We start from the raw sequence: 22,399 nt of genomic DNA, 5'->3' as shown, positions 1-22,399 counted from the left end.
AGTGTTCTTAGTTGCAGGAAACATTCCATCACACACAATTTAGAATTTAGTCCCTACCATCACCTAGGGCCTCCTGTTGTCTGCATCTAGCCAAAGGGAAGGGAAAGAAGCTGTGGGTGGGGACACCTGCTTCTTAAGAGCTGTGGGCTGGCTCACTTTCCGTGGGTTAGAGCACAGCCCTACAGAATTTAATTACCTAAATATCTTTGGTTGCAAGCCTCCATGCATGGGAGTCTGGGCCATGGAGCGGAGCTGTAAAGTGAACCAGGCTCTTGGTCAGGAAGTAGCCATCTCCACCAGGACCCCTTCTCAAGCAAATCAGTACATCTGCTCTGCTCCGAGCCTGTGCTACACCATCTGTGTCATGCAGTGACAAGAGACTCTGCGATTTCTGTGATCAAAGGCCTTGTTAGCCAGGTAAACAGCAGTACAAACCCATATGCTGGGTTTGGTTATTATTTTTATTATTTTGGGTTGTTGTATTGCAGTAGTCCACAGTATGCTGAGGTGGCTGAGGGGAGTCTTTGGAGGATGGGTAGAATTTCTTTGATTGGTGGAAAAGTGAAGTTTGGGGTGGGGAGGGTGCTTATGCAGAGGAACAGCCAGGGCACTGGTCTGAGTGGTGGAGCCTGAGTGGGTGAGCACTGGAGATGCAAGGATAAGCTCTGAGCCACGGGGTGGAGGTGGAACGACAAAGGCCTCCATCTCTACAGCTTTTCAGACCTCTTTAAATTTACTTATCTAAAGTTCATTGGTTGCAAGCAACAGAAACCTACTCTATCCAAATGAAGCAACCAAATGAAAAAATAAAAGTCACTCCCCTCCCACCTTTCCAGGTCCCCACATCTGTTGGAAGGCTGATGGAGTGTTCCACAGGAAGGCAGGAGGGCCAAGTCCTAGGCATCAGTGGCCGGTGCCGGGGTCCATTGCTGCAATGACTCCCAGCTTCCTCATCCGCCCTTTCAAAAGTCCTGATTACAAGAACAGAAAACCAAAAACTGCATGTTCTCATTTATAACTGGGTGTTGAACAATGAGAACACATGGACACAGGGAGGGGAACAGCACACACTGGGGCCTGTTGGAGGGAGTGCGCTAGTGGAGGGATAGCAGGGGGTTGGGGGATTGGGGAGGGATACCATTAGGAGAAATACCTAATGTAGGTGACAGGGGGATGGATGCAGTAAACCACCATGGCATGTGTGTACCTATGTAACAATCCTGCAAGATCTGCACATGTATCCCAGAACTTAAAGTGTAATAAAAAAATAAAAATAAAAATAAAATCCTGTTTAAGTGAGGGAGGCTTGCTTTGTCCTGCTTGCTTCTGGCATCTTCTGGATCAATCGTGGCTGCTGGGGAGCTGCCCATTGCAGGCGGTGCCCCCCACCCTGCCCTCAGAAGTGTGCCCTACAACAGATGTGGCCTAGGCGGCATCAGAGCAGCCACAAGAACACCTGCTTTGAGAGTCCTGTGCTGAAGCCACAGCTGGCTGACAGGGTGGGCGAGGTGCCAGCTTCAGAGCTGCTATTCTTTCGTCTGTAGAACGCCCATCCGAAAACCGTAACCCCCCGAGAGGATGCATGGCAAGAACGTGTGTGGAGGGGCCAGGCTTGGCTCAGCCTGTTCCCCCACCTTGCAGCCCCCTGTGTGTTTCCCCAGCTCAGGCGCTCCCCGTGGCTGCAGAGACTGGGAGGCAGGTGACCTGGGGGAGTGGTGGAGGCTCAGGGCAATCTCAGCTAAGACCCCTCCTCAAACCACCCCTCAAGCCTCCCCCAAGAGACATCCCTGCCTTGGCCTGGCTCAGGCCCTGCAACATGAACTGGGGGGCCGTGGGTGGGGGGTGCTGGCCGAGTGGGGTATGCAGGGCGCGCTGGGGGTGCTGGCCGTGTCTATCTCTGACAACATCGGTGCTGTGAGCTGTGATGGGGCTGGAAATGGAATTTTCAATTAAGAGTCTCCATGCATCCTGGCTCGCATTACACTCGAATTACATTTCAGTCTGATGCGGCACCTACCTGCGTGAATAGGGCAGGGCAGGGCTGGTGGGGGCAACTCCCCCTCTTCTTGATGTGAGGTCTCCTCTTGCCTCCCCTCGAGCAGTCCCGGGTAACCACCCCTTGGCCTCTTTGGGGACCCTCTGCTGGGTGGGCCTAGCTGCTCTCTAAGGGTTATGGGGTGGTATGTAGACACAGGGATGCTGCCCCGGGCCCTTCACTGGAATTGAATTCAAATGCCTTCTGCTGGCAGAGCCCTCATGCTGTGTGGGATGCTCCCTACCAGGCCGTCCAGTCTAACAGAAAAGTTAGCAGAAAGGAAGGCAGAGGTGTGGGTGTGGCCTCCCAGCCTCGGCTGCCCACAGGGAGGTCCTAATCTCTCAGAATTTCAGCTAAAATTGGGCTCTGTGAAACCAGCTAAAAGGGGCCAGGAAGGGCTGGCCACCGTGCCTGGGGAGCCTGCAGAGGAGACACTAATGTTTGCAGTCTTAAAAAAACACGCCTTTCATTGTTTTGCTGCCTAAAAACGCATTAGTGACCAGAGAGAGTAGGCCGCCTTCCATTCCCAGCAGGTGGGGCAGCCTTGGGGTATTAGGCCAGAGCTTGTTCCCTTAGAGTGACTTCAGGAGGCCTGGGGCAGGGCTGACCACAGTGGCCCTGGGCACTTGTGAAGGGACACCTGGGCTCCTGCTCTGGAGGCCCTGCCTCTCCTTCCCTGAAGCTGCTGGCCTGTTGCCGTCAGGGTAGACAGAGCAGAACCGTTTTCTTGAAGGCTGGGGTTTGTTTCCTTCCTTTCTTCCTTCCTTCCTTCCTTCCTTCCTTCCTTCCTTCCTTCCTTCCTTCCTTCCTTCCTTCCTTCCTTCCTTCCTTCCCACCCTCCCTCTCTCCCTCCCTCCCTCCTTCCTTCCTTTTTTCTTTTCTTTTCTTTCTTCTTTTTTTCTTTCTTTCCTTCCTTCTTTCTTTCTTTCCTTCCTTCCTTCTTTCTTTCTTCTTTCTTTTTCTTTCTTCCTTTCTTCCTTCCTTTCTCTCTCTCTCTCTCGCTCTCTCTCTCTCTCTCTTCTTTGTCTTGGGCTCTTTCTTGCTTGTGTAATTTTACTGATCATTCACTAACTAAGGACGTTATGTAAAAGATGTACATGGTTGAACCATTCAATGACGAAAATTTTTCCATATACTTAATCATAGAGGGCAGGATTTAAATCCTGAATCTCGGGCGCCTTTGAAACTCTGCTTGTTGGCCTACTGCTCAATGTGAATGAAACCAAACTGCTTTCCGTAATCTCTTTTCTTGGGCTTTTTCCAATTGCATATCTGACTCAAAAGAACATAACTAACTTTTTTTTAACTCTGTAATTGTTATGTATGTAAAACTGCTCTAAATACATTAAATCTTTAAGGAGTCTTGGGGAAAACTTTTTTTCTATTGTTTTTATGCATGATTTCCTTACATTTTTGACCAAGGCAATTTTGTCTTCATTTGTTCTCCCTACATTTGTTGAAGTTTATAGTATTCAAAGCACTCTTTGTGTCATTGAAAACACTAAGGGTTTGGTCTGGGCCCCATTGCTTGCCAGAGATGAGTATCTTTAGGGAAGGAGGCTTTTTATTTGGGAATACTAGCCGAGAGAACAGGAATTCAGTTTCAAACCCATCTCCTTGACCAACTACTATTGGGATTTTTTAATAGTAGGGAAAGTGGGAATATAGGACTGAGGAGGGTAAGGAAGCAATCATAATGGATGACGGGTGCATGTGATGCTTCAGTCCCTTGCCTGAGGGATGGCTTCCAGGAAGGAAGTCAAATAAGACGTTCTTTTCTTTTTTCTTTTCATTTTTTCTTTTTTTTGAGAAGGAGTCTTGCTCTGTCACGAGGGTGGAGTGCAGTGGTGCGATCTCAGCTCACTGCAACCTCTGCCTCCCAAGTTCACGAAATTCTCCTGCCTCAGCCTCTGGAGTAGCTGGGACTGCAGGTGTGCACCATCATGCCCAGCTAATTTTTGTATTTTTAGTAGAGACAGTATTTTACCATGCTGGCCAAGATGGTCTCGATCTCTTGACCTCGTGATACACCCACCTCAGCCTCCCAAAGTGCTGGGATTCTTATAACTAAGTTTCAAGCTGTAAGACCAAGGAGGGTCAATTTCTATGTTTATTCAAAAAAACCCATACATATCAGGCCCATGGGACCATTGGGCCAGTTTCATTTTCAGCAGGAAGCTGTTTTCTCGAGGAGGCATTCATGGCCATGCACAGCCGGGCTCCCTTCCCCTCCACCCTCCTCCCACTTCAGCAGCAAGTCCTCTTACCTCCTGAGGCCAGGGCTGTGGAGGTTGCAGAGGGCTCCTGCACCCTCCTGCGGTCTGGCTGCCTGGGATCTGGGCTTGGCCCTGCTGTCCAATGTGTTGTGTGATTGTAGACAGGCTCCCTTCCCTCCCAGACTCTTGACCTTTCCACCTCAGAAGGAGGGGTGTTGGGGGTCTGGACAGGTCCTGAGTCTTGAACCACCTTGTGCATGTGAAAGCTATGGACTCTGCCCCCCAAAATCCCCACTGTGCCTCATTTCATTTGGGTTTCAGGGTTCACAGACTCTGAAATCATCCAATTAAACCTGTGACTAGATGGGATGGTCTTCAAGGTGTGTGGCTCTGAGGTTCTGTATGTGTGTGTGTGTGTGTGTGTGTGTGTGTGTGTGTGTGTTTTAGTGTGTTTATGCTGAGACTGGTGCTTGAGCTTCTGAAAACTGAGAGCAGAGAACACACATATCTATTCCTTAGGACTGTGAAGAAACCCGCCCCCTACTTCTCACCTCCAACCCCAGCACTGGGGTGATAGACACTTCCTGTGGACAGGGGATCAGGTCCTTAGGCCCTTTGCTGCTGGGCCTTGTTGGCTGCTGGCCTGATGATGGGTGAGTCGTCAAGGTGTCCTCCTTGTGGCATGAGGTCCAGCCGTTCCCCAGGTGAATCCTCTCTTCCCTGGTGGGGGTTCCCAGGGAGTTGGATGCTGAACCAGCATTCCACATATCACCCCCTTCCTCTCCTGGGTCTGGTCAAGGGTGACTGAACACCAAGACCTGTCAAGTAGAGCAAAGTGTCTGTGTCCCCTGGGACTTTCTGCCAACAGCTGCTCTGGAAGATTGAGACTCTTCCTTCTGGACCTTGGGACCCACCTGGCCCTGTCCTGACCTCCCAGGGAGCACTGGCAGGACCCATGGCTGAAGCTGCCTGCAGGTCGCTGCGGGGCTCTGCCTCTTGGCAAGGGTGACCCATCCAGCAAGGTGAGAATGAGTAGGCGCTTGTTGGGAGAGGCCTTTGTCTCCTTTCCCTAATATCACTTGGAAGCCACTGCAGAGTCCTCACTGCTGTCCTGAGTTGGGGTCAGGGAGAGTGGCTGGGGCACTCTTCGGCTTACAGGGTAACTCGTGCTGGTGCTTATCTGGGAGGGTCAGCTGTGCACCACACAGCCTCCCTTAGGGGAAGAACTGCTTGAGCCTTGCCCAGTAGGGGAAGGAAAAGATGAAAGACAGAGAAACAGTATCAATACTCAGGCTTTCAAGTTGTGACTCTGTAACCTATCAGCGGCTGACTTCAATGGGGCCAGTGCCCTTTTTGAGTCTTAGTTTCTTTATTTGTAAAGTAGGAAGATAATCATGCCTCCCTCCCAGGACTGCTGTGGGAATCAGTGTCTGTAAGGGAGTACCACGTGGTTACTGCTGTCAGTGTTCACTATTACTAACCTGGTGGGAAAGGCAAGGGGCTTAGGAGTGGGACTTTCGATCTCCAGCCAGCCGTTGGTACAGGGAGTGGGGAGGGTAGGTAGGTTCACATCTCTGCATTTTCTAGTCAATAGAGGAAGAGGTAAAAGAGTACTTTTTACAATGTCCAGTGAGAGGTGAAAGGAGGGAGTGAAACAGATACTGTACACCCATGTTCATAGTGCATTATTCACAACAGTCAAAGGTGGAAGCAGCGCAGGTGTCCACCGACAGATGAATGTATAAACAAAACGCAGCATGTATCTGCAGCGAGTATGAACCTTGAGGACATTATGTTGAGTGAAAGAAACCAGTCACAAAATACTGTACGATTGCACTTAGATGGGGTCCTCAGAAACGGCAAATTCATACAGATGGAAGGTAGAATGGTGGGTGCCAGGGACTTGGAGGAAGCGGGGAGGGGGAGTTAGTGTTTTGTGGGTGTAGAGTTTCAGTTTGGAAAGAGGCAAAGAGTTTTGGAGAGACGGTGGCAGGTGGGGATGTTTGCTTAATGCCACTTCAACGCTGTGAGAGTGGCAAACTTCTTGTTATGCACATTTTACTACATGCACAAATCCAGACGTTCTACCTGGTCAGCATTCCCTGTGGGCGGAGGGGAGGGGCTGGCTGACCCCTTAGGCTCCAGACCCTCACTCCTGTTCCGGGACTGTCCTCATCTGGCCCTGCAAGGCCCAGTGCTGATGAGGGAAAGGCCGCTCTCTGCTGGCCGAGCTCCTGGGCAGGTATATCTAAGGCATCCCCTCCAGTGCCAACCCTGCTTCCAGCTGCTCTCCAGAAGCCCCTCATTTATTAGGAAAGTGCTTCCTGCTGTCCTCTCCAACCCCGCTGGCAGCCCGGTTGAGCACCAGGAGCTGGCACTCTCGTTGGCCCCGGCAGCCAGGGCTGGTACAGCCGCAGGCCCAGCCTCACAGCCCGGCTCTCCTGGCAGCGGGGGGCCTCTGGGGCCAGGGGCCAGCTCCGGGTCCAGGAATAGGGTGGGCAGGTGGCGCGGGGGCGCGGGCTTGGCAGGCAGCGCTCTGCAGTGCTCCCTCTGCTCCGCCAGGGGGAGATAGAGCCCCGCGTTTGGCTCTGCGACCTGCGCGGCAGTAGCGAGCAAGCTGTCGGGAAGCGAGCTCTGGGCCTGACCAGATTCCCCCAGCCCCCATCCCGTCCCTACAGGGCTCCCAGGCCCGGACCTGCGCTGTGCGTGGCCCTCGCCAAAGCTGTCGTTCGGGCTATTAATATTTGCTATGAAACAAAGACACCCCAAATTCAGTGGCTTAAAACAACCCTTTTAATCTCGCACATTTCTGAGTCCTTCTGACCCACGTGGTGTCTACTGGGGCTGCTGCTTCTGCGGCTCGGCAGGCTGGCAGGCACCGCACGGGGCTGGCCCTCCACGGGCTGGCCTCCCAGCCAGCAGAGACCTCCTTTTTCTTTGTTTTTGGGAAGTGTACCTGGTCCTCAGGTCTTCTGCAGCTCACAGGGATTGACATGATCCTTCCCCAGGATTTTTCTGCTGTAGGCAGTGGAAAGACTGTCTCTTCCCATGGGGTCGCCTTCCGGGAAGATTGTGACTCCAGGCTGCCAGCAGAATGGCTCACCGGGGGATGGGTGAGTCCTGGATTCGGTTGTGTGGGATGCCATCAACCCCACTCCCGCCCCATCCTTCTCAGTTATATGCGTGAGCACATCCCGTTATGATGGAACAAGTCAGTGTGGGGTTTCTGTCACTCGCAGTCAAGAGTCCTGACCAGAACGGGAGTCATTCATTATAACAAACAGCAACCTAATCAACTAATTCATGTGTAAAAGTTTTTTTTTTTTTTTTTATCATGTAGGGAATTCTTTTGGCATTGAGGAGCAGGATGTACAACTTGACGTTGTGAGAAATAGGGAGCCTGGGGGGAGTTCCTCAGGCTCTCGTTCCTCCTCTGTCCTTTGGGAGTCTGGGGGTGTTCCTCAGGCCCTCTTTCCTCCTCTGTTCTTTGCGGTCTCAGTATCACCTCTGCATCCCTCTGGGTTTCTGCTGCATGCTTCTGTTTCCCGCTCTAGAGTGGCTGCTTTGTGGCTTGCTGGATGCTCTGGTGCCTAAGCTCATCTGTGGCTGAGACAGCCTTGGTGCCCACGATGGTCTTGATGCTCAAGGTCTGCATCTCAGCCACACCTGCACTGTCTCCTGGTGTGGTGCGCTAATTACAAGGACTCGGGAGGAAAGCAAAAACACATGTCTAGTCCTGGGCTGATCATCTGTGGACAGAGGCATGAGGTCATTTGTATAGTCATGGTTTCATAAACCTCCTCTTCAGCAAAGGCCATGGGTGAAGCATTTTCTTTTAGTGGGTATAGTAGGGAGGCAGCTATGGCATGCCTGGTGTAGAGTGGCTGACACTGGATGTCCCAGATTTCCCTATGGTCAGAAGTCCCATAGCCTCCAGTGGTCTGAATCATTCTGCCATGCTTCCTCATGCTGTGAGGGAGACCCTTACCATCCAGTTCCTGTCTCGCACTTTTGTTCTAATGACTGGAATCCCCCCTGCATGCCACTCTTCCACACTTCCACCACCATGACTGTGTGGATTCTCTTCAGCAAGTGCCACGTTCTGTGGCTCTGCCCTCCTGCTTCTCTCTCTGACCCAGCACTGCTTCTCTCTTTGACAGCCAGAAAGATCCAGTTCAGTTGTCCACTTCCCATGATAACTTTTCTTGATTCCAAAACTTTCCTCTCTCTGCTCCTCAGTCTCTCCTTGCTCCCTCTGGTAGAGTATTCATTACACTGAATTATAATAACCTTTTTCATTTGTCTGTCTTCCACACTAGGCCGTAATTTAGCATGATGTAATGGGAAGACTTTGGCATAAAAAATCCTGAGTTCAAATTATCGCTCAATTATACTACACATTAGCTATATGTCTCTGATGACTGATTCAACCTTTTTGAGTGTTAATTCCACCTTTTTGAGTGTTAATTCCTAATTTGCAAAATGCAGACAATAATGGTACCCACCTCATAGGTCTATTGTGAATATTGAATGAGATGAATATATAAAGTGAGTTGCCTTGTGCCTTTATTGAGGGCAGGGACAATGCTTAACTCATCTTTGGTTCTTCAGTGTCAAGCACAGGAACTCTCATATAGGAGACTTTGTACAACTTTGCAGAATGAATGAATGAATGTTTAATCTGAAGAATAAAGAAGCTCCAAGGATGGACTGTTGGATACTGGGATACAAGGGAATGCTTTGAGGCATATACTAAAAGAGATTGGGAGGTCTCTGTTAGTGAGAATTAATGATGCATAAGACACCTCATCTCCTAACCTTTCCTAGGTCCATGGAGGTCTAAGGTTGCCAGCAATGATCACAAAGAAGTTGATAGGATCAGACTTATCTGTATTAGTTGTCTTTTGCTGCATAACGATAGTACCACAAACTTCATAGTTTAAAATATCACCCATTTATTATCTCATAGTTTTTATGGGTTAGGATTCTGTGCACTCTTTAACTGGATCTCTGCAAGACTGCAATCAAGGTTTTGGCTATGACTGGGGTCTCTTCAGTTCCCTGAAAGCTGTTGGACTGAGAGCCCTAGTTATGCATTGGCTGTGGTCAGAGATTATCCTCTGGTTTCCTGCTACATGGCCCTCCCCATAGGCAGCTTATAACATCACAATTTCCTTCTTCCAAGTCAGCAGGGGAAAGGGAGAGACTGCAGTAGAACAGGTGCTGCTATCTTATGTCATATACCCATATTCAGAAATCAGGTACACATATGCATGTAAGCCCCATCACCTTTGGCATATTTTATGTGGTTAGAAGCAGGTAATGGATCCTTCCCACACACAAGGGGAGGAGACCACACAAAAGCATAAACATCAGGAGTCAGAAAAAACAGAGACCATCTTAGAATCAGTCTATCACATCATCTCACATTAAACAACTATAAAATTGAACAAAATATTTGAAGCAACTATTTTTGGACACAGAACAGGACAGCATTGGACTGGATGCCCTGAGAAGAGCACAGGAGGTGAGCTCCACATTTACCCTGATTTTCTGTATGGGGAAGTTTTAAGGCATAGCTTAGGAAAATAGAGCTTAAGTAGAAGGTGGTCCTATTAAGCAGAGGAAATAGAAATTGAAATTTGGGGCTGCCAGTGGCTGGAATTTTAGGGGTAGGGTGCAAAAGAAAAGGGAATCTTAGAAAAGAAGACCTAGAAATCCCTAAGAGCTTGGCTAAATCCCAATTTGCTCATATTTAGCAAAAGACTGAGAAGTCAATAACAGCTGCTGGGGGACTGTGGCAGATTGAATTTTGTAGAGATGGTCAAACAATATCTGTTATCCCACATGCTTTTTAAAAATATGACTTTGGCATGCTCCCATCAAGAAGTGGAGTCTGTTTCTCTCCTATTGAGGCTTGATAGACAGTGACTGCTTTGTAGAGCAAAGACAAGTAAACTCAGCCCTGCATAAATTTCTGATCCACAGAAGCTGAGAGTATAATAAAATGGTTTTTGAAGTTGCTAAGTTTTGGGAGTAATTTGTTACACAACAGTAACCAGAAGATGAAATTAGAGCTGAGCAGAGTTTTCCAAAGTTGCAAAGTGCTGGGGAGATATTGGAGTTCTGACCCCAGCTGAGCCACCTTTTTGAACATACTGGACATTTAATATGAGCTCCAGAAAGACAACATCTAAGGTATAAAGATAACATCCCTGGAGGAAAACACTGTAATATCAAGAATAAACCTGAGATAGACCTTCCCTGCCAGTAACTTGACTACCTAGCAGAACAGAACTTAGCACTATTTGGAGGTAGATAACCCAGAATTTCTACAAATATCATTGATAATGTCCAGCATACAATAAAAAATAACCAAACACACACACACAAAACAGGAAAATGTGACTGATTATAATGAGAATGAAGTTGTAGAAGTAGACTCACAGGTGACCCCAAGATTGAAATTAAAAATAAGAATCACTTTAGTGAGTAATTTAAAAAAATTATAGAAAAGGTGGAAAAAATGGATAAATGGAAAGAAACTTTTATTTAAAAAATGGAAACAAAAATTCTAAAACTGAAAATTATCCTTGAAATTAAGAATTTATTGAGTTTACTTAATATTATACTGGATAGTTGAAGAAAGGATTAGTGAATTAAAAGACTGATCAATAGAAATTATACAAACTGAAGAATAAAAAGAAAAGAGAAAGTAAAAACCAAATATAACAGCTATCACATACAGAGTGCCTAAGCTGATTAATGTCAAGCCATCTAACATATGAACAACTGGAGCCTCAGAAATAGGAAAGAGAAAAATATTTGAAAATATAATAATCAAAAATTTCCAGTATTGATGTAGAATATCAACTACAAATCCCAGAAACTCAGCAAATATCAAGCAGAAAAAATATTTAAACATGACATAGTCAAACTGCTGAAAAACAAAGGTAAAGACAAAATCTTAAAAGCAATTGGGCTATGCGTGTGTAATAATACATCCAGGGTAATAAGAAGAATGAGGGTTGACATCCCATTAGGAAAAATGGAATAAGAACACAATGAAATGACATTTTTAAAAATGTTAAAATAAAACAGAAAGCCAGTGAAAATGTCCTCCCAAACTAGGCATCATACTACCTAACTTCAAACTATACTACAAGCCTACAGTAACCAAAACAGCATGGTACTGGTGCCAAAACAGATACATAGACCAATGGAACAGAACATAGGCCTCAGAAATAACACCATGCATCTACAACCATCTGATCTTTGACAAACATGACAAAAACAAGGAATGGGGAAAGGATTCCCTATTTAATAAATGGCATTGGGGAAAACTGGCTAGCCATATAAAGAAAATTGAAGCTAGACCCCTTCCTTATACTTTATACAAAAATTAACTCAAGATGGATTAAAGACTTAAATGTGAGACCTAAAACTGTAAAAACCTTAGAAGAAAACCTAGGCAGTATTATTCAGGACACAGTCATGGGCAAAGACTAAAACACCAAAAGCAATGGCAAAAAAAGCCAAAATTGACAAATGGGATCTAATTAAACTAAAGAACTTCTGCACAGCAAAGGAAACTATTATCAGAGTGAACAGGCAACCTATGGATGGGAGAAATTTTTTTGCAATCTACCCATCTGATAAAGGGCTAATATCCAGAATCTACAAAGAACTTAAACAAATTTATGAGAAAAAACAAATTTATGAGAAAAACAAAATGACCCCATCAAAAAGTTGGCAAAGGATATGAACAGACAGTTCTCAAAAGAAGACATTTATGCAGCCAACAAACATATGCAAAGAAGCTAATCATCACCTGTCATTAGAGAAGTGCAAATCAAAACCACAATGAGATACCATCTCACACCAGTTAGAATGGCAATCATTAAAAAGTCAGGAAACAACAGATGCTGGAGAGAATGTGGAGAAATAGAAATGCTTTTACACTGTTGGTGGAAGTGTAAATTAGTTCAACCAATGTGGAAGACTGTGTGATGATTCCTTAAGGATCTAAAACTAGAAATATCATTTGACCCAGCAATCCTATTACTGGATATATATCCATAGGTATATAGGTATATATATCATTCTATATAAGACACATGCACAGGTATGTTTATTGTGGCACTGTTCACAATAGCAAAGACTTGGAACCAACCCAAATGCCCATGAATGATAGACTGGATAAGGAAAATGTGGCACATATACACCATGGAAAGCTATGCAGCCATAAAAAAAGATGAGTTAATGTCCTTTGCAGGGACATGGATGAAGCTGGAAACATCATTCTCAGCAAACTAATGCAGGAACAGAAACCCAAATACTGCGTGTTCTTACACATAAGAGGGAGTTGAACAAAGAGAACACATGGACACAGGGAGGGGAACATCACACACTGGGGCCTGTTGGGGCCTAGGGGAGGGATAGCATTAGGAAAAATACCTAATGTAGATCATGGGTTGATAGGTGCAGCAAACCACCATGGCATATGTATACCTATGTAACAAATCTGCATGTTCTGCACATGTACCCCAAAACTTAAAGTATAATAATTTAAAAAAAAAGAAAATATTTTCCAAATATTAAGGGAGAAAAAGAAAGACATTTTAAAGAAAAGGTTAGAACAACTTGTGGCTCTCAGAATTGTTACACAAATGCCAAAAACGTTCCTTAGGCTAAATGTGAAGTATTCCAGTTTAACTGGAAAAAAAAAAAAAAAATAGCACTGGAAATTGTAATATGTGGATAAATACAAAAGGACATTACAAGTTTTTTTTCTTAAAAAACTATTGATTATTTAAAACAACAAAAAATATGCAATGAAATTAATAATATATGTAGAAGTAAAATATATGGCAACCAAAGCACAAAGGGAATAACGGGGATGATTGAAATTATGCTGTTATAAAGTGTTCATATTTGATAAGCATGCTGCAATAGTGCTCTGAGTCAGCTTGTGATAAACTGCGGATGCCTACTGTAATCCCTGGAGAAGCAATTTAAATTACAAAGAGTTACAATTAGAAAAGCACAGTGGCTCACACCTGTAATCCCAGCACTTTGGGAGGCCAAGGTGGGGGGATCACTTGAGGTCAGGAGTTTGAGACCAGCCTGGCCAACATGGTGAAACCCCAGCTTTACTAAAAACACAAAAATTAGCCAGGCATGGTGGTACATGCTTGTAATTCCAGCTACTGGGGAGGTTGAGGCAGGAGAATCACTTGAACCTCAAAAGCGGAGGTTTCAGTGAGCCGAGATTGTGCCACTGCGCTCCAGGCTGGGCAACCAGAGTGACACTGCATCTCAAACAAAGAAACAAAAAACAAACAAAGTAGATAAAATGAGAGATATAAAACTATTTGGTTAATCCAAAAGAAAATAGGAAAAAAGGACAGAGAAACAAAGTGCCAAAGAGCAGATAGAATAGAAAATAAAAGCAAGATAACCATAAAAGTAATTACATTCAGTAAAAATGAGCTATAAACTTGCATGAATTATCTATTGGTGAAACACAAATTAGCCTAAAACATAGAGGCTTAAAATAACAAACCTTTTTATTTCAGTTTTAGTAGGTTAGGAATTTGAAACAGGCCTAGCTGGGTTGTTCTGGCTCAGGATTCATTAAGAAACGCCAGTCAGGATGTCAGCAGAAGCTATAGAGAACTGGGGCTTGATGGGACCTGGAGGATCTGTCCCTAGATGGTTCACTCACATGGACAGTGTCAGGAGACCTCTGCCTCTCAAGCCTCTCTCCAACGGTTGCTTAAATGTTTTTATGACATGGCATCTAACTGCCCAGATGGAGCAGTCCAATGGACACAGGAGAGAGCCACAGTGCCTTTCAGGATCTAGTCTCTGAATTCATAGACCATCACTTAAGCTTTATTTTGTATCTTGGAAGGGAGTCACTAAGTCTAGCCTGCACTTAAGGGAAGAAAATGGGGTTCCATCTATTGAAGGGAGTGATATAAAAAAAAATGTGGGTGGGCAGGGCCAAGATGACCAACTAGAAGCAGAGGTGATCGGAGTTTCCCATCAAAAAGAACTTTAATTATCATGTGAATCCTGCACCAGCAACCAAGGTATCAAGATTCTCTCATCAGAACTGACTAGGCAGCTGACATGATCCATGGAGAGGAAGGAAGAGCAGTGTGGGACAGTGGCCTATCTTAGAGCCAAACGGGGCAGAGGAGCACTGATTCCCTAGCCAAGGGAGGTAGTGAGTGAGCATGCTACCCAGCTGGGGAAACTGTGCTTTTTCCATGGAACTGTGCAACCCATGGATCGGAAGATCCCACTCCCGAACCCATGCCACCGGAGCCCAGAGTCCCAACCCCAGGGCCAGGCAGATTCTCAACAGTCTTTCAGGTAGAATCTGTTTAAGCCTGTCAAGCTCCTCGGGGGAGGGGAGACCAGAACCACAGCTGCGGCTGCCTGCTGTCTGAGCCATTTGAACTCCTTGGGGGAGGGACAGCAGCCAAAAATGGATCTCATAACTGCCTAATACGCTGAACTCCCTGGGCAGGGGAAAGGCGGCATCCACCTCTATAGCTCCAGGCCACACTTTCCCCCTGCTAGAGCCAGGGAGGTTGGATAGCTTGATCCCAAGAGGTGTCCCCCCTCAGCCCAACACATTGGCTGTGGCACACTGTGGCCAGAGCACCTCTTTAGGCCTGTCCCTGAGCCATCCTTTCTCAATGGGTGGGGCCTCCCTGCAGGAACTTCAGCAACTCCACCCCAAGGCTCAGGAACAGAACCCTGATCTCCCTGGGACTGAGCCCCTAGGAGGAGGGGTGGCCACAGTCCCTGCAGACCAGCAGACTTACCCTCTCCAGATGGTAGTTCTGAGGAACTTGGACAGCCCAGACAAATGGGTTTTCCCCCAGCAAAATACACCTACTCCACCAAGCAACAGTCAAAGTGCTTCTTTAAATGAGTTCTGTTCCCCATACCACCCAACTGGGTAACACCTTCCCAACAGGGGTTGTCAGACACCTTAAACTGGAGCAATCCTACTGGCATCAGGTTGGTGCCCCTCAAGGTCAGAGATCCCAGAAAAAGGAGAAAGCACCCATCTTTGCTGTTCTCCAGCCTCCCTGTGGGACATCTCCAGGTGCAAACTGGATGAATAGGGCCTGAAGTGAACCCCCAGCACACTGCAGCAGCCCTACAGAAGAGGGACTTGGCCACGGAAATAAAGACAAACAAATAGAAGGCAACAACTTCATCAACAGCAAAAAAGTCCCCACCAAACCCCATCCAAGGTCAGCAGCTTCAAAGATTGAAACTAGACAAACTCATGAAGATGAGAAAGAAGCAATGAAAAAACACTGAGAAATGAAAAGGCCGGAGTGCCTCTTCTCCCCGAATGGTGGCAATGTCTCTCCAGCAAGAGCACAGAACTGAACCGAGGAAAAGATGGACAAACTGACAGAAGTAGGCTTCAAAAAGTAAGTAATTTAAAAACTCTGCTGAGCTAAAGGAGCATGTTCTGACTCAATTGAAAGAAGCTAAGAACCTTGGAAAAAGGTTAGAGGAGCTGCTGACTAGAATATCCAGTTTAGAGAGGAACATAAATGACCAGATGGAGCTGAAAAACACAGCATGAAAACTTTGTAAAGTATAAATAAGTATCAATACCTGAATTGACCAAGTGGAAGAAAGGATATGAGTTTGAAGACCACCTTGCTGAAATAAGGCATGCAGGCAAGATTAGAGAAATAAAAAAGTGAAAAGGAATGAACAAAACTTCCAAAAAATATGGGACTATGTATGGCTGAACCTACAATTGATTGGAGTACCTGAAGGAGACAGGGAGAATGGAAACAAATTGAAAAACACACTTCAGGAAATTATTCAGGAGAACTTCTCCAATTTAGCAAGACTGGCCAACATGCAAATTCAGTAAATGCAGAGAACACCACTGAGATCCTTCATGAGAAAATCAATCCCAAGATACATAATCATCAGATTCTCCAAGGTTGAAATGAAGAAAAAAATGTTAAGGGCAGCCAGAGAGAAAGTCCAGGTCACTTACAAAGGGAAGCTTATCAGACTATCAACAGACCTCTCAGCAGAAACCCTACAAACCAGAAGAGATTGGGGGCCAATATTCAACATCATTGAAGAAAATTATATTCAACACAGAATTTTATATCCAGCCAAACTAAATTTTATAAGTGAAGGAGAAATAAAATTCTTTCCAGACAACCAAATGCTGAGGGATTTTATCACCACCAGGTGTGTTGTGCAACAGCTCCTGAAGAGAACACTAAAAATGGAAAGGAAAAACCAGTACCAGCCACTGCAGAAACATACCAAGTTTTTACAACCAATGATGCTATGAAGAAATGGCATCAACCATTGTGCAAAATAACCAGATAGAATCATGATGACAGGATAAAATTCATACATAACAATACATAACAATAGGGTAAATGGGCTAAATTGGAGTATTTACCCTAAGTGTAAATGGGCTAAATACCCCAATTAAAAGACTCAGACTGGCTAGTTGGATAATGAGTCAAGACTCGTAGGTGTGCTGTATTCAGGAGACCCATTTCATGTGCAAGGACACATATAGGCTCAAAATAAAGGGATGGAGAAAAATTTGAAACAAACAAATGAAAAGCGAAAACAACCCCCCCAAAAAACCCAAAATGGGTTGCAATTCTAATCTCTGATAAAACAGACTTTAAGTCAACAAAAATCAGAAAAGACAAAAAAGGGCATTACATAATGGTAAAGGGAACAAATTAACAAGAAGAGCTAACTATTCTAAATAGATATTCACCCAATACAGGAGCATCCAGATTCATAAAACAAGTTCTTAGAGACCTACAAAGAGACTTGGACTGCCACACAATAATAATCGGAGACTTTAACACCCCATTGTCAATATTAGACAGATCAATGAGACAGAAAATTAACAAGGATATTCAGTGCTTGAACTCAGTTCTGGATCAACTGGACCTAATAGACAATAACAGAACTCTCCACCCCAAATCAATAGAATATACATTCTTCTCAGTGCCATATGGCACTTATTCTAAAATTGACCACATAATTGGAAGTAAAACACTCCTCAGCAAATGCAAAAGAACTGAAATCATAATGAATGTCTCTCAGACCACAGTGTGATCAAATTAGAATTCAGGATTAAGAAACTCACTCAAAACCACAAAATCACATGGAAGTTGAACAACTTGCTCCTGAATGACTCCTGGGAAAATAATGAAATTAAGGCAAAAATCAAGAAATTCTTTGAAAGCAATGAGAACAAAGAGACAATGTACCAGAATCTCTGGGACACCAGTGCTAAGAGGAAAATTTGTAGCACGAAATGCCCACCTCAGAAAGCTAGAAAGACCTCAAATTGACACCCTAACATCACAATTAAAATAACTAGAAAGGCAAGAGCATACTAATCCAAAAGCTAGCAGAAGACAAGAAATAACTAAGATCAGAGCAGAATTGAAGGAGAGACAACTAAAACTCCTCCAAAAATTAATGAATCCAGGAGCTGATTTTTGAAAAAAATTAACAAACTACATAGACCACTAATCAGATTATTAAAGAAGAAAAGAGGGAAGAATCAAATAGATGCAATAAAAAATGATAAAGGGGATATCACCACTGACCCTACAGAAATACAAACTACCATCAGAGAATACTATCAACGCCTCTATACAAATAAACTAGAAAATCTAGAAGAAATGGATAAATTCCTGGACACATACACCCTCCAAAGACTAAACCAGGAAGAAGTCAAATCTCTGAACAGACTAATAAGTTCGGAGATTGAAGCAGTAAATTAATAGCCTACAAACTAATAAAAAGCCCAGGACCAGATAGATTCATAGCCAAATTCTACCAGAGGTACAAAGAGGAGCTGGTACCATTTATTCTGAAATTATTCCAAACAATTGAAAAGGAGGAATTCATCCCTAACTTATTTTATAAAGCCAGAATCATTCTGATACCAAAATCTGACAGAGACATAACAACAAAAAAGAAAACTTTAGTTCAATATCCCTGATGAACATCAATGTGAAAATCCTCAATGAAATACTGGCAAACTGAGTCCAGCCAGCACATCAAAAACTTATCCACCATGATCAAGTTGGCTTCATTCCTGGGATGCAAGGCTGGTTCAACATATGCAAATCAATAAATGTAATCAATCACAAAAACGGAGCCAAAGAGAAAAACCAGATGATTATCTCAATAGATGCAAAAAACGCCTTTGATAAAATTCAACATCCCTTCATGTTAAAAACTTTCAATAGAGCTTCCAATTATGGCTTCCAGCGGGGTCCCGGTGAGTGCTGCCGGCTCGGCTAATGAAACCCCCGAAATACCAGACAACGTGGGAGATTGGCTTTGGCGGGTCTACCACTTTGCCACTGATAGGAATGACTTCCAGAGGAACTTGATCCTCAATTTGGGACTCTTTGCTGCGGGAGTTTGGCTGGCCAGGAACTTGAGTGACATTGACCTCATGGCACCTCAGCCAGGGGTGTAGCCAAGTAGACAAATGGAATCCTGTGCTAAACCTGAACCTTCCAAAATACAACCTACAATCTGTGACCATCATAAGATGCGCCCTGATGGCAGCTGAAGTTTGATTCAGATGGGCACTTTCCTTTTCCTTATCCCTGCATAGTTTCCTTTTGTTCCTTGAGTCCACGCAGAATTCCATTCTCTGGTCAGTAGACAGGTTTAAGCTAAAGTAATGCCTCTGTTCTGTAAAGTTCTGTACAAAGTTCCTAAGCTCCAGGGGGTGATCTTTGTTCTTTTCCTGAGAAATAACAATGCTGTTTTAACAAACATTTGAAATAAATATCGCACACAAAGAAAAAAAAAAAAGACTTTCAATAAAGTAGAACATATCCCAAAATATTAAGAGCTATTTATGACAAACCAAGAGCCAATATATATTAAATGGGCAAAAGCTGGAAGCATTCCCTTTGAAAACTGATACAAGGATGCTCTCTCTCACCACTCATATTCAACATAGTATTGGAAGTTTTGGCCAGGGCAATCAGGCAAGAATATAGGGTATTCCTATATGAATACCCTAAATAATGGGTATTCATATAGGAAAAGAGGAAGTAAAATTGTCTGTGTTTGCAAATGACATGATTCTATGTTTAGAAAATCCCATCATCTCAGCCTAAAATTTCCTTAAGCTGATAAGCAACTTCAACAAAGTCTCAGGATACCAAATCAATGCACAAAAATTACAAGTATCTTTTACACCAGAAATAGCAAGCAGACAGCCAAATCATGAATGAACTCCCATTCACAATTGCTACAAGGAGAATAAGATACCTAGAAATACAGCTAACAAGGGATGTGAAGAACCTCTTCAAGGAAAACTACAAACCACTGCTTAAGGAAACAAGAGAGGACACAAACAATGGAAAAAATTTTCTTGTCTCATGGATAGGAAGAATTAATAGCATGAAAATGGCCATAATACTCAAAATAATTTATACATTCAATGCTATTCCCATAAAATTAGCATTGACATTCTTTACAGAATTAGAGAAAACTAATTTAAATTTCATATGGAATCAAAGTTCTAGGCAAAAACAAAGCTGGAGGCATCATGCTACGTGACTTCAAAGTATACTACAAGGCTACAGTAACCAAAACAGCATGGTACTGGCATCAAAACAGACTTATAGACCAATAAAACAGAAGATACTTCAGAAATAACAACACACATTTACAACCATCTGATCTTTGACAAACCTGACAAAAAAAAGCAATGAGGAAAGGATCTCCCATTCAATAAATGGTGCTAGGAAAACTGGCTAGCCATATGCAGAATACTGAAACTGGATCCTTTTCTTACATGTTATACAAAAATTAACTCAAGATGGATTAAAGACTTAAATATAAAACCCAAAACCATAAATACCCTAGAGGAAAATCTGGGCAATATCATTCAGGACATAGGCATGGGCAAAGACTTCATGATGAAATCACCAAAAACAATTGCAACAAATGCCAAAATTTACAAACGGGATCCAATTAAGTGAAAAGAGCTTCTGCACAGCAAAAGAAACTGTTACCAGAGTGAATAGGCAACCTACATGATGTGAGAAATTTCTGCAATCTACTCATATGACAAAGGTCTAATATCTAGAATTTACAAGAAACTTAAACAAATTTACAAGAAAAAAACAAACAACCCATTAAAAAGTGAGCAAAGGCTGTGAATGGACACTTCTCAAAGAAGAAATTTACATGGCCAACAAACATGATAAAAAGCTTAACATCACTAATAATTACAGAAATGCAAATCAAAACCACAATGAGATACCATCTCAAACCAGTCAGAATGGTGATTATTAGAAAGGAAGCAATAGATGCTGGTGAGGCTGTGGAGAAATAGGTACACTTTTACACTGTTGGTGGGAATGTGAATTAGTTCAACCATTGTGGAACACAGTATGGTGATTCCTCAAGGATCTAGAATCAGGAATATCATTTGATCCAGCAATCCCATTACTGGGTATCTACCCAGAGGAATATAAATCATTGTACTATAAAGATACATGCACATGTATGTTTAATGCAGCACAATTTACAATAGCAAAGACTTGGAACCAACCCAAATGCCCATCAATGACAGACTGGATAAAGAAAATGCAGTAAATATACACCATGGAGTATTATGCAACCATAAAAGGAAAGAAGATCATGTGCTTTGCAGAAACATGTATGAAGCTGAAAGCCATCATCCTCAGCAAACTAGCACAGGAACACAAAACCAAACACCATACATTCTCATTCATAAGTAGGAACAATGGGAACACATGGACACAGGGAGGAGAATAACACACACCAGGATCTGTTGGGGTGGGAGGCAAGGGAGGGAACTTAGAGGTCAATAGGTGCAGCAAACCACCATGGCACTTGTATACCTATGTAACAAACCTGCATGTTCTGCACATGTATTCCAGAACTTAAAATTTAAAAAAATGCTAAAAAAGGAGTTTTTAAAAATTTTTAAATTGTGGTAAAATATACATAAGACTTACCATTTTAACACTTTTAAAATGTGCCATTCAGTGGCCTTAGTGACTTCCCACTGTGTAACAATCACCACTATTCATTTCCAGAACTTTTTCATAGTTCCAAACAGAAGTTCTGTACCCATTGAAAAATAACTTTGCATTCTTCCTTCTACAATCCTCTGGTAACCTTTGTTCTACTTTCTGTCTCTATGAATTTGCCTATTCTGGGTACATCATACACCATTTGTCATTTTGCATCTGACAAACACTTAGTATTTTCAAGGCTTAGCCATATTATAGACTATATTAGATTTGACTTCTTTTTAAGGTTGAAGAATATTTCATTATATGTATATATCACATTTTCATTCATTCATCCATCACTGGACACTTGGTTCTTTCTACATTTTAGCTCCTGTGAGTAATGCTGCTATGAACATTAATGTACAAGTACCTGTTTGAGTGGTTGCTTCCAAATTTTTGAGGGTGTGCACTTAGAAGTGAACTTGTTATATTATATGGTAATCAGCAGTGACACAAGCATTCTAAGTTTGCCAAGTCATTGCCAGTCCTTGTTATTCTCTATTTTATTTTTTGTTTGCTTTTGAGACAGGGTCTGACTGTGTTGCCCAGACTGGAGAGCAGTGGCATGATCTCAGCTCATCACAACCTCCATTGCCCAAGCTCAAGTGATTCTCCTGCCTCAGCCTCTGGAGTAGATGGGATTACAGGTGCATGCCACTACTGCCCAGCTGTTTTATACTTTTAGTAGAGATGAGGTTTCACCATGTTGGCCAGGTTGGTCTCTGCCTCCTAATCTCAAATGATCCACCCTCCTCTGCCTCCCAAAGTGCTGGGATTATAGGCGTGAGGCACCATGCCAAGCTTGTTTGTTTGTTTTGATAGCAGTCATTCTAATGAGCATGAAGGGGTATCCCACTGTGGTTTTGATTTGAATTTACCTAATGACTAGTGATGCTGGGCATATTTTCTTGTGCTTATTGGTCATTTACATAGCTTCTTTGGAGAAATGTTCATTTAAAGTCCTTTGTCCATTTTGAATTTTTTTATTGAGTTGTAAGAGCTTAAAAAATATTGTAGAT

At 43.6% G+C, this 22,399-nt stretch overlaps 2 long non-coding RNA genes and 1 pseudogene across 4 annotated transcripts in view; all 3 read left to right on the top strand.

The window, feature by feature from the left end:
* Nucleotides 1–208: 208 nt before the first annotated feature.
* LOC144576814 (uncharacterized) lies at nucleotides 209–1,299 on the top strand. The gene is made up of 2 exons (XR_013519367.1): nucleotides 209–417; nucleotides 837–1,299. It is a non-coding gene; the product is annotated as an uncharacterized LOC144576814 (long non-coding RNA).
* A 5,798-nt stretch (nucleotides 1,300–7,097) lies between these two features.
* LOC118154629 (uncharacterized) overlaps nucleotides 7,098–22,399 on the top strand; it is a 91,368-nt gene continuing 76,066 nt past the window's right edge. For all 3 annotated transcript variants that reach the window (XR_013519365.1, XR_008482206.2, XR_008482204.2), the window contains exon 1: nucleotides 7,098–7,364. This is a non-coding gene — a long non-coding RNA (uncharacterized LOC118154629). The remainder of the gene's footprint in view (nucleotides 7,365–22,399) is intronic.
* LOC108592340 (mitochondrial import receptor subunit TOM6 homolog pseudogene) lies at nucleotides 18,556–19,108 on the top strand (annotated as a pseudogene).

Source organism: Callithrix jacchus, chromosome 6 (genome assembly GCF_049354715.1).
Source record: "Callithrix jacchus isolate 240 chromosome 6, calJac240_pri, whole genome shotgun sequence".
NCBI lineage: Eukaryota > Metazoa > Chordata > Mammalia > Primates > Cebidae > Callithrix > Callithrix jacchus.
Note: the sequence above shows the minus strand (reverse complement) of the source record. Positions and strands in the feature narration are given on the sequence as shown.